This window comes from Rhinolophus sinicus, linkage group LG12, assembly GCF_036562045.2.
Source record: "Rhinolophus sinicus isolate RSC01 linkage group LG12, ASM3656204v1, whole genome shotgun sequence".
Taxonomy (NCBI): domain Eukaryota; kingdom Metazoa; phylum Chordata; class Mammalia; order Chiroptera; family Rhinolophidae; genus Rhinolophus; species Rhinolophus sinicus.
The window spans coordinates 67,017,692-67,029,108 of NC_133761.1; the positions used below are offsets into that span (position 1 = coordinate 67,017,692).

At 50.8% G+C, this 11,417-nt stretch overlaps 1 long non-coding RNA gene across 14 annotated transcripts in view; it reads right to left on the reverse strand.

Annotated features, from left to right (window-relative positions):
* The window catches only part of LOC109457772 (uncharacterized), a 40,476-nt gene that overhangs the window by 22,612 nt on the left and 6,447 nt on the right, over nt 1–11,417 (reverse strand). For 9 of the 14 annotated variants that reach the window (XR_012490964.1, XR_012490962.1, XR_012490963.1 and 6 more), the window contains 3 exons: nt 11,162–11,238; nt 9,048–9,108; nt 4,234–7,563 (listed from right to left, as the gene is read on the reverse strand). This is a non-coding gene — a long non-coding RNA (uncharacterized LOC109457772). Of the gene's footprint in view, nt 1–4,233; nt 7,564–7,660; nt 9,109–11,161; nt 11,239–11,417 lie in introns of those variants that run through there. The other 5 variants (XR_012490957.1, XR_012490960.1, XR_012490968.1 and 2 more) reach the window with 5 other exon arrangements.

Sequence of the window (11,417 nt, forward strand, 5' to 3'; positions counted from 1 at the left end):
AGTAGTGAAATAATTCTTAAAATCGTGCTGAAGAGCTCTCACTGATGGGATTTTTAAAGTGTTGAATGGGCTCATTAATATTCATGACTGGATCTGCATAAGCACAAGAAGAATCTTGTTTGTTCCTCAGTTTTCTGTATAAATATGAGTTTAAATATTTGCTACCTCGGAAACAAAAACAGAACCTCATTGGATACTGAAAATAGTAAAGAGACACATAAAAAGCACATTGTAACCAGTGGCCGCGGCAGCAGATTCCGAAGCAGAGGGTCTGAAATGTAATGTCACCTGGTGTTTGAAGAAGCAAAGATGCTAATTCTGCTGATGAAGATGTTGGTCCCCCCTCTTGTGCCCCATTCATTATACAAGGCTGCGGATACCAAGTGCCGACGCGTGACCCCGGCAAGCTAATGATGTCCCACACCTGCTCGCCTGGTACGATTTTAATTAACACTCCAAGGAGGTTTGTCAAGAGTAATCAAAAACATTGTCGCTTATAAAGCTGTGGCAAGAAATCAATAGTTTTCATCAGAAAAGGTGAGGTCTGGCATAACTGGACCATTTAATTGCTTCATTCCAATAAACAGAAACCGCACGTTTTAATGACTTGATTCGGAAGATCGATACCCAGCCACGTCCGGCATTAAAACAGCAACATGTGGGGACGGGCGCCGTCCTCTCCACGCCGAGAGCAGCATCCCTCTTTTTTATTTCTTCCCGAGTGGCACTAGGTTGCTCCATGTATGCGGTGCCGTGATTGATGTCAAGTGAGTGACCTCTAGGGCCGTAAGACGAGAACGGGTGACTAGTTCTCAATGGTAAGCGGCTGGCACTTGACAAAGTGCCTGAAGCAGAATGAATTTACTTCTCTTTTCCTCAATCATCAACAGGATCGCCCTGACCCCCACTCTCACTCCCTATAACAAGATCTCCTGTCGCTGCCTGAAAAATTTACTGTCGCGTCTACTTCTCAAATTCCAGTGACTGCTTCTGTCACCTTCAGTGAACTGAGTCCGCAGAGATTTAACTAAACACCAGCCCTAGTTTAAAAACCGAAGAGTGTTTCCCGCAAGGCAGATGTTCAGAGGCATCTCTCTCCGGATCGGCTAGCTTTGCTAGAAAGTTACATTTTCCTTTGTGCTACATTTAATTCAGAGCAACGTTTGAGCCTGCAAACCTCATGCATTCACGCGGGCCGTGAACGGGCAGCTCTCCTTTAAAACGACAGACCTGAAGACCCACCTCTGCGTCATCGGTTGCCCTCGGAAGACTGAAGAGGCATGACATTTAAATCGTTCTGATTGTTACTTGAAAACAGAAATTCTTCAGTGTTGAAAAATACTCGGAACACCCTCATGTGCCTCTGCAACGAGAACACAGGTTTGCAAGAGGAAATAAAGACATCGGATTAAACAGTTGAAGCGCGCTGATGGACTCAGGCACCTGCCTTCGTAGCGATATTTTAAAATATTATAGTCAATAAACGTTTCTCAGCAATGACTTCAAATACTCTCAGATGGTAAGCATCAACACCTTCTAATACTCGCCAGTGAAACACCTACACAAAGTGTAAACCCACCTCTATGCGATGTACGTGATTTTAATAACCGGCTTCAAATAATTAAGCAATCAAGACCAACATTTGCAAACCCCCCTGTCAACCATGAGGCAATTAAAAGATTGACGTTTGATGGTTTCTTCCATCTCACTAAAACCTTACGCAAAATTTCCACTCCCTCTTTCATTTTCAATTCTTCCACCCTCGCTGCTTCACAGCTCCTGGCTATTGGCTTTTACAATCTGTCCCTGGAGAGGGAGGAGTTATTACCCCTGTCGATGGGAGAGAAAGGGATGTTATTCCCTTGTCACCCTCTCCGGCTCCGGCAGGTTCTGAGGGCTGATGTACAGCCTTCATTGGAGAAAGGCGGCCGAGACACTGTGAGTCAGGCCTGTCAGACCCGTCTACCTGCGCCACCAGCATCACTTACTGGACTCAGAGTGACACTCCACGTCCCCAGGGTCACCGACAAACTCCAGGCGCGAACGCTGCACAGGGCGCCCTGCTCCTGGGGGCGACATCACGACACATGTCGTAGGAAGGAGGCTGGGAACCTCTGCAGCTTGGGCATAATAACAGATGCAAGAGTTTACGGGCAACATCCTTCCAAATCATACCAAGTTTATTGTTTAAGGCACTGAGGTTAAACTAAACATTGTGACGACGCATGAAAATGCCGAGGGAAGCTGATTCAAAATGCTGTGGGGACGCCACGCCATGAGGTCACACCGTCGTCCATCATTTCATGCTTCTTGTTATTGTGATTTCCTCAATATGTCACGACAGTCAAGGGACGGGAAATCTCTACTTAACACGTCATGTTCAGACTCAACATTTCTCTCTCTCTCTCATGTTCAAAATGTGAATAGCTGCTTCCATCATTTGTCACAAAACAATTATTTTTAAATGATTTAAGAATGTTATCAAAACGCACTCTTCCCCACGGCCAGGAAATGAATATTCATTTCCAGAATTCAGCCGAGTTCCCCACCCGGGGAATCTGGTCGGGCTCTAGGGACGCTCCTCCCAAAGTCACGTAGAACTTTTATTCTTTGTGTCTTCAGTTCGCAGGTCCCCTCTGCCCGGCTGCCCCACTGTCTGCAACCTCAGGGGGGTAATTGGTGGGGCTCAGTCAAGGTCCTCGCCCAGGGGACGGGAGGCCCTCGCCCTGATGAGGTCGGTGTCAGTCACCAGCCCGGCCAGGTGGCTCTGGGTCTCTTCGATCACAGCCGGTGTCAGGAAGAGGCCTCCTGGGCCTGTCCCCTCACCGTGTGTCCCTTTACTCATCTATAAATTACGTACAACTGCATGTCCCTCACCCTCATCCAAAATCCTCAGAACCAAACATGCTTCACATTTTCTGATTTTTACAAGGTAACTGAGGGCATACGCCATACATTAGGTAACAGTCAATGGCGGGGTGTCTAGGGCACCCCGTAATGAAACAAACACATCAAGATTTCTGCAGACAGCTGTCTGATTATTCTGGGGATGCACGCTGGTCATGCTAAAAAAAAAAAAAAAGCTGCAAACAGGCGCACATCAGTCAGGCCAAATGAAGTGCAGAGTAACTCCTGGCTTCCGGGGCTTCCAGGGCTTTCTGGCCCCCCGGGATGGTGGGTGAGGGATCATGAATCTACCACCATCTCAGGTACGGCATGAAACATATGCAAAAACAAATAAAGAGATAAATACAAGGGGAGAGAAAAAACGGAAAAGGAAACTCTACTATTTTCCTCTGGCGTGCTCACAGTGACACACATGTCCTCTTGGAGGCCAATAGATGCTATTCTCCAGGGGCTGCGAGAGGTGTGCCCAGGTGAAAACGACTCCAGCAGGATGCAGGCCCCAGAACCACGTCCGTAGTTCTCCTGCCCCCAGAAAACGCAAAAGTTCACGTTGTCTGCAGTCCAAAGCCAACGGGAGGCCAGCCCTTCCTGTCCCCTCACGCCCTGAGGACACACATGCCTGCATAGGCAGACTTTCCTGCAAGCCTGGAAAAGAAAGGAGCTAAGAAGCATGGTGAACGGAAGAAAGCTGCTCCTTTGCTAAACTGATTTGCTTATTAATGATGGGGCGACACACTCATGTCCTTTCAATTCTGTGCTTGCCGACACTCTTCCGCGGGACTAGATGTAACACCAATTGTATTTCTCTAGGATTGACCCAGCCTCACCACTTCTGGCAGTAATATTTTAGGACGAGTCAATGATCTATTTCCCAGAGTGACCTTGTTACCCCCATGGGGCCAGGTGAATTGAGGAGCGAAAAAAGCTGAATGAAGCACACGGATAAGGGTACGACGTGTGCTTGAAATCCTCACGGAAGGAAGTTTGAAAAATTGTAACATGAAGCCCTTTTCACGGAGAGCCACCATTCGTCATCAATGGCTCTTCCCTCACCCCCAAGTGCTCACTGCCTCCCCTTTTCATGAGACGAACCTCCCGGAGGCCAGGTGTCTGACTGGTGCTGCCAGGGGACCCCGGGCCCCACGAGTTATAACTGCCTTTCGTCTAAGCCTTCCGTTGGCTCGTGCGCATGTGGCCCCCGCCGAGCCCATAAGGATGGTGCTTCTTCCTGTCACTCCTGACATTCCCAGTGACACTGCTAGAAACAGACCCCTTCCCCCCCCCCACCCCTGGACTCTCTACCATCGCCCCCTATCGGTCCCGGCCTGCACGCACCCCATGCAGGGCTCTGGGCAGGTAGGATGGAAAAGAACCCTACAGATCAATGCAGGAAGTGGTACAAGCTCACCAGCTGGCCTTGTTCCCAGGCACCTGCCGGAACGTAAGGCTCACAGGTCAGAGCAGCTCTGAGCGGGGTCCTGCCTGAGAACCCCTGGGCTGTCATGCCTGCTCATTTCACGCCAGCATTTGAAAGAAGGTCCTGGGCCACTTTGTCTTTTCAGCAGGGAAAGGCTTTCCACCCCAGAACGGTGAGGTTCCACAAGGCCGGAGCCGTCTCAGGCCCGAGCACAGAAACGGCCGTAAACACAGACTCTGGCCCCCCCACAGTGGACGTGGAGATTCCAGTTCCTCCACACACTTTCCCCAGAGAAAGGGAAACTGACAGCCTTTCTGCCTCGTGTGTGAAATGTGTTGCTTCGCTTATTAGATTGTCGTCTCTCACTCGTGTCTGATGAGCAGAAACGTTCCCCCGAGTGTAAAGACAGGGGTGTCTGACCCCACGGGTGGCCCCCCAGGTCACAGCTACGGGCCCGGGCACAGCAGCAGCAAGTTCCAGCCACCTTTCCCGAGGCAGTTCAGTCACTCCCACTGATGGAGACGTACACGTGGGCACTGAGGCCGGGAGGCCTAGAGCAGTGGCCCCACACTCAGCTCCGTAGGTGACGGACGCGTCCACAGGGGCTTGCGTGGCCGCCCCCCCTCACGGGCTCCCGTACAGACCTGGTCCTTAGCAGCTGCTGCTGTTGCGCCTCTGTTTGGAAGGGAACATTCTTAACAATTGTTTTCTCTACTCATGTTGTAAACATCGATACCGAAAGCAGGTGTCTTTGCCGCCCCGACGACAAAGGCCAGCTTTGAGCATCACAGGAAACGTACCAGCACCCTAGGGACACGCCATCCTTCTCGGTGTCACCTGTGCCCTGTCCTCACAGTGCAGATGTGCACAGCTGACCGAGCCCTCACCGGGGGTCCACACAACACTGACGTCCTACAAAGGCAAAGTGAGTGTGAGACACAGGTCGTCCCGGTCAAAGCCTGCACACTCCACACCACGTCCCACTGTGGACGCCACTTATCACGTGACTTTCTTCTTGTAAGTGAAGACCCCGCTGCTGGGAAAGGCTCTTCCCCAACATGATTCAATGTCACTGTCATGTCTGTCCAGATAACAATGACAGAAATACTAACACCTTCAACAGAAGACTTGCGGGCAACCTTGCAATAATGCCGCGTTCCCCCACGGTCTGGAAGACAACAGGTAGGTGATGCCTTATCTAAAAAATGGATGGACAGCAAGTAATCTGGGCAATCCTCCATAAACATTGCTTCTCTCGGAGCTTTGGGAAGGGATTCACGGTGGTGAGTTCGAGATTATATTTCCTGATAAGAGCCTGGAAAGCAGCTATTCCAGGCAGCCAGTTAAAAGCAAAAGACTTATCAGATGCGGGTTCCCTGAATGTGTACAGTGTGTGTTCAACTCTGGAAAGTAGTTCTAGGTAACAAAGCTCACCGCCTTTCTTGTCTGCATCATCACAATCACAGCTCTTTCTACCTATTAATTTTGCTAACCAGCTGAAACCACCACTCACGCATAACGTACAATAAGGTATCACATGCCACCGAAGTGCCACTTAGCAAATTAAATGCACATGCACTGATATGTAACACGAAATCCTGTATGTCATAAAATAATCACCGATGCAACTTTACAGGATTCAACAGTTGAAGTTCAAACCACTCATTTTATAAACAAGGGCGATATTTCACCATGTGATTTGTCAGGGCAGCCAATGCTTTTTTGAATTGTTCCTTTGGAGGCAAGAACACTGCTTTCCAGCCACGGCCAGTCTGCACAGAAAGCATCTCAGTCAGTCCCGTTGAAATAGTGGAATCATTAAGGTCAAGATCCGACGACTACTTTGTACTAAGCCATCAGCATGTACACGCCACTGTGCCAGGAGCTGACCCAGGCCCCCGCGCCCGTAAGACACTAACTTCTGCGACAGACACAGAGGCGCTAAATGGGATGAAACACACGTCACCAGGAAGACGAGCAGGGGTTCATCTGTGAGAGACGGAAGATCAATGTCAAAGAGCTCGCCTCTGCAAAGGACAGTCACTCTGACACTGAGCCTCCCGCCATTCACGTTCTCGGACGAGGAGTCAGTCAGGTCAAACCTCCATAAATGGTACCAGTGTCTGAGAGGGGACCACGCTCATCACCTGCTCCGGGAAAACAAGGCCGTTCCGCCATCCGGCAGGCCTGTTTCAACTCCCCTTTAAAGAAAGGTTTCTGCTAAATGTTCCCTTTTGTTTTCTTAATTTATACGAGTTATTTCAAAAGAGAAAAACAAGCAACCCACCACTACCCATGCCGTGGACCAAACAATCAATCCTGTGATCGAGCGGAGGGGACCCCTGCATCCGCATCGATTGGATTCAAAATGCAAATGTGGATGCAGCTAATCTCCGCACAAGTGTAACAGGTACGGCATTGATTCCTGTCCCTGGTGGTCACATCAAACTCTAACTCCAGTGGGGAGCAAAGGAGGAATGTAGTATGATTTGAAGGCGGATTGTGCTAAGTTAAAGACGCATATGCTAATGTCTAAAGCAGCCACTAACACACAGACACACACACACATGCACACATACACACGCACACACGTGCACACATACACACGTGCACACACATACACACATGCACGTACACGTGCACACACAGAATGAGCACGGCTAAAAGTCAATAGAGAGGAGATAAAATGGAATACTACAAAATACTCAATTTGCCCCAAAGAAGGCAGGAAAGGAGGAAGAAATGAACAAAGAAGAGTTGGGACAAACACAGAACAAAGGTGGTAGGTTTGAATCCGACCATATCAAAAGCTCCAACTAAAGTCATGGCAGAAAATTTGTGAGAAAGGGACAAGTGACCATAACACTGACCACCACTTGACATCTTTTTATCTGTAGTAGAACTTTGCAATGTATGTAATATGTTGTGTTTGTTTCAATCACGTGTGTTCCTCGATAACTGGCCCCCACCCGGGAGGAAAAATGATGATTCACTGCACAGTTGTCACCTGCGGCTCCATCAGCAAAGTCCCTCAACAGAGAGTGACATGGTGGCTGCACCCTCGCTGAGGCTGCTGCCATCATAGAAATGCTTGTGCATTTACCCGATGGCTGCTGCCTCCATCGGGGGGCCAGGGACTCAGAAAGGCGTGCGCTGGACGTAGCAGACACACCTCGTGCTCGCACACTGTTTGCTCCCCATAGTAACTGCTCCTGTGAACCCAAAACACCTTCTTGATGCTGCAAGAAAGATTAAATAAAGAAAGGTCAAGGTGTTAGTCACACACACGTGCACACAAACATCTCAAGAAATTCTGACATTAGGAAGAAAGTGATATAATGTCTGCACATCGACAGCTACTGATATTTAATAATGAGAGCTTCTGGATCTCGCGAACAGAATAATACAGCAACATTTTTACAGCAAAGCAGACTGAATGTCTGTGATAAATAAATCTCCAGCCCCACACAGGCTGGAGTCTGTAGGAATTTCTGCTTTAACAACAAGAGGGTTTCAGTCCAACGCCAATGAGTTATGCTGGACACTCCCCTCCGGCCCTGACCCCTGCTTCCATAGCTGCACACACAAGGAACCACAGCGGCACTGCCCCTCGCTTTTGAAGGGACACGAGACGTCAACACTTCACTGTGCCATTTGATGGCCTCAAACAACTAACACTTTCCACGGAGCTACCGAGGTTTTAGCGAACAAGTCATTTAACCCTTGGCTGAAGACATCCTCTATTAATCGCGATTTCAAAATGGATTTTCGTCTTAGGGTTGTGACATTCGACGACACGTGTGCCACTGACTCGTCCTGCAACCTTGAAAAGAAATAGGATTTTCTTCTCACACCTCCGTGCTACACCTCTGACCCCGACCACCGCCACCTCTTACCTGCGTTCTCGCAATACCGTCCTAACAGACGACTTCCTGCCTGGCTCTGAATTCTTCACACTGAATTCTCTGCTCTTCCCTCGGAGCCTTTGCATGGCCTGTATGTCCCAGGGGATGTGACAGTCCTCTCCCCACACTGCTCGGCCCTCACTCCCCACCACTCCACCCATCACTCGTTGGTCCCACCGCAGCCCCACATGGGCCTCTGGCCCAATTTGATTGTAAAAGAAAAGGAAAGAAACCGAGGGAGGGATGGCTGGTTCCCAAATGTTCTTCCTTTTGTGTGCTACAAACCCGGGCAGGGCCCACCGCCCACCCCCCGCCCCACCAAGCAACGCTAATGACAACACGAGCCACGGCCGGGCTATTCACCTGTCACTGCGGGGTCGGGCTAAAGCAAACTATTGCTGTGACCAGGTTATAAACCTTTTTTTAAAAAAACCTTAATGGAAAGATGAACGGCTCATTAGCTATAACGAGGGCCATTGCAGAGAATGGTCCCAGCAGAGTGAGGGGCGCTGAGGCCACAGATGGACCACACCAGGCAGTAAGGTCCCCGTGTCAGGGCCACTGCTCTGCCGTTGTGTGTGACTTCCCCGCTTCCCAAATCAGGTAAAACCCAGCTGGCGTACACGACCTGACTTGTGCCGTGAGACAAGGCAACATGTCTGTGGGGCAGCTGACAAAGAGGGGAAGTCAGCGACCGGCGTGGACAGTGAGATCGTCAGCCTGACACGGGGCTGCCGGCCGCCGTTATCACAAACAAGCTGTGTGCTGGCAGTTAGCGTCTATTTCTGGACACTGTTTACCTAAATGAAATCACTTACCCACTGGGGCAGGGTTCAGAGCTCAAAAGAAAAGTGCAGCTGCCGCTGGAAGGATGCACGCCTGGGAAAACAGGGAACAAGGCCAAAGTTAGAAGCCATCCTAGGAAAAAAGTCTCAGAGCTGTAAAAATGACGTGGCATGCGTTCAGACCATCGATTCATTTTAATTCCAAAAGTTCAAAGCCACTGTTGACGGGAACTAATTAAGAGCTAATATTCTCCCCAAAGTGATCTGGAAGGAGTGACCACTCTCCCAAGGTCACTGAACAGTCCACCCCCAAAGTCGTTACAGGTAGCGCTAGCCTGTCCCTGGAGGACAGGTCTGGGAAGCCCCACGCCTGCAACAACAATGACACGTGCGAGGTCTTCCTCAGATCCTTCCTGGATTGTCACTGTATCTCTGGGGACTTGGCTCACCACAGTCATATTGAGTTATGACCTTTGTCACCCTTGAGTTATGGAAAAGTTGATCCTAAGGTCCAGGCCGCATCTTGTCACATGTAGGTTCTATTACGATTGCTCTTTGCATCGGCCACCAGAGGAGAAAGCTCTCATTTGACATTCAGCCACAGGTGCAGAGTGCCAAGTGCATCAGATGCCTCAGTTTACGGCGTGTTATCCTCACCGGTCAATATCCGTGCCCTCTCCTGAGTGTTTGAAAAATTCCCCTTGGTCTCCCTCCTCCCTCCCGTCCTCGTCCCTCCCACCTGAGGCTGCAGACGTCTGACGTCTACTCTGCCTGTTGGGGAACCAGGCGAGTGATGCTTCGCGTCCACAGTTTTCTTTTTGCTCAACACCCTCTTACCCTGTCTTTCTTTCATTCATGTGACGATCTCGTCCTTGTCTGTTTGCAGTTTCATTGCTGGCACATTTTAAGTGATAGTATCTATCATGGGATTTCCCCCCCGGACTGTAATAGTCTCTTTTTTCTTATCTCCCTGCACCCCCAGCAGGAGGTCCCTGCTCACGGTACAGCAAGGCCTCCCCCCCACACATTTCTCCGGGGTCATTCAATCCCTTGAATTAGTGGGTACACACGTGTGTGTGCACGCATGTGTGTGCGTGTGCTCGGGTTTAATGAAACCAGTCCCATAATCCTATCTCTGCATCTCTGTTGAGACCATGACATAGCGAAGAGAAAGCAGAGGATCCTAAGGGAGGGAGGGGCCCTGAGAAGTCAAGTCATTGGACAAACATGGGAGAAGCCCCTCGTTAAAGAGCTCGTGGGCCCTCACGGGGAAAGGCGAGCATGACACATGTGCCAGGTGGGCAGGCGTGCACAGCTGTGCAAAACCTAAACACAGAACCGACCGCCTCACGGAGGACGTGGCATCTGCCCGGGGCCTGGGAGGGAAGGAGACCAGACAACAGATGCCCTCACAGCACAGCTCACGGCAAGTGTGGCCAGGGCTCTTCTAAACGCTTTGGGAGAATTCTCTCAGTGAGTCTTCACAATAATCTCACGCTTATAGAGGAAACACACATTTGAGATGTTAGAAGTGAAAAAATGAGGTGAATTAACTTAGTGTAAATCACAGGTCGGGGTCGCACCGCAAATTGAATCCAGGTCTTTTTTACTCCGAAAGCCCTGGGTCCCTGTACCTCCCTGTGCTCAGCACCCCTGTAACTTTCCCCCCAAGAAAGGGGGCAAAGAGCGAGGGCTCAGGGAGACGGGGCTTTAACGAGGCCCTGGCCCCAGGTCCAAGATGGAGGAGCAGGTAAACGCTGCGCCTGCCTCATCTGTGACCACGTTAAAATTACAACCAAATCATAGAACAATTAGCCTGGAGACGCGTCTGAAGTCTGGCGGAACAGAAGTTGTGTGACTAAGGATACAAAGAAGAGGCAGCGTCGAGGCTGGTGGGGGGGGCAGGGATGCAGAACAGGCCCCAGACCTCCACGTGGTGGGTGGGAAACTGGGAGGGAGCTCAGCTGCACGGCTCCCCCCAGAGGCGCGAGGGACCCCAGCTGCGGTACTGGTGCCGGGAAGAGGAGCCCCCACAACATCTGCCTGTGAGAAACAGCAGGAGTTCCCACCGTCCGGGTGGGATGGATGGAAGGCACCGTGAAACCCTGCCGTCCTCCACACAGACGCACTCGCTCTCGGGCACTCACCCTGGGCTCCAGCTGAGGGACTGACGGACGGTGACTCGGGGCGTTGGCGACACACGGGCACAGACTGAAGTGTGTGGCTGTGAGGCGAGGGCGGGAGGACAGTCAGCATTTTCCCTCCTGTGCAGGCGCCATCTTTCCTGTGTTGAGCCCGCCCCCTCCAGGCAAATCCGAATCTGATTGGCCTGGTGAGCTCCGGGGCTCCGCCCCACTGACTCACTGGGACCCCGCCCACCCACCTGCCTCTCCCGAAGCCAGA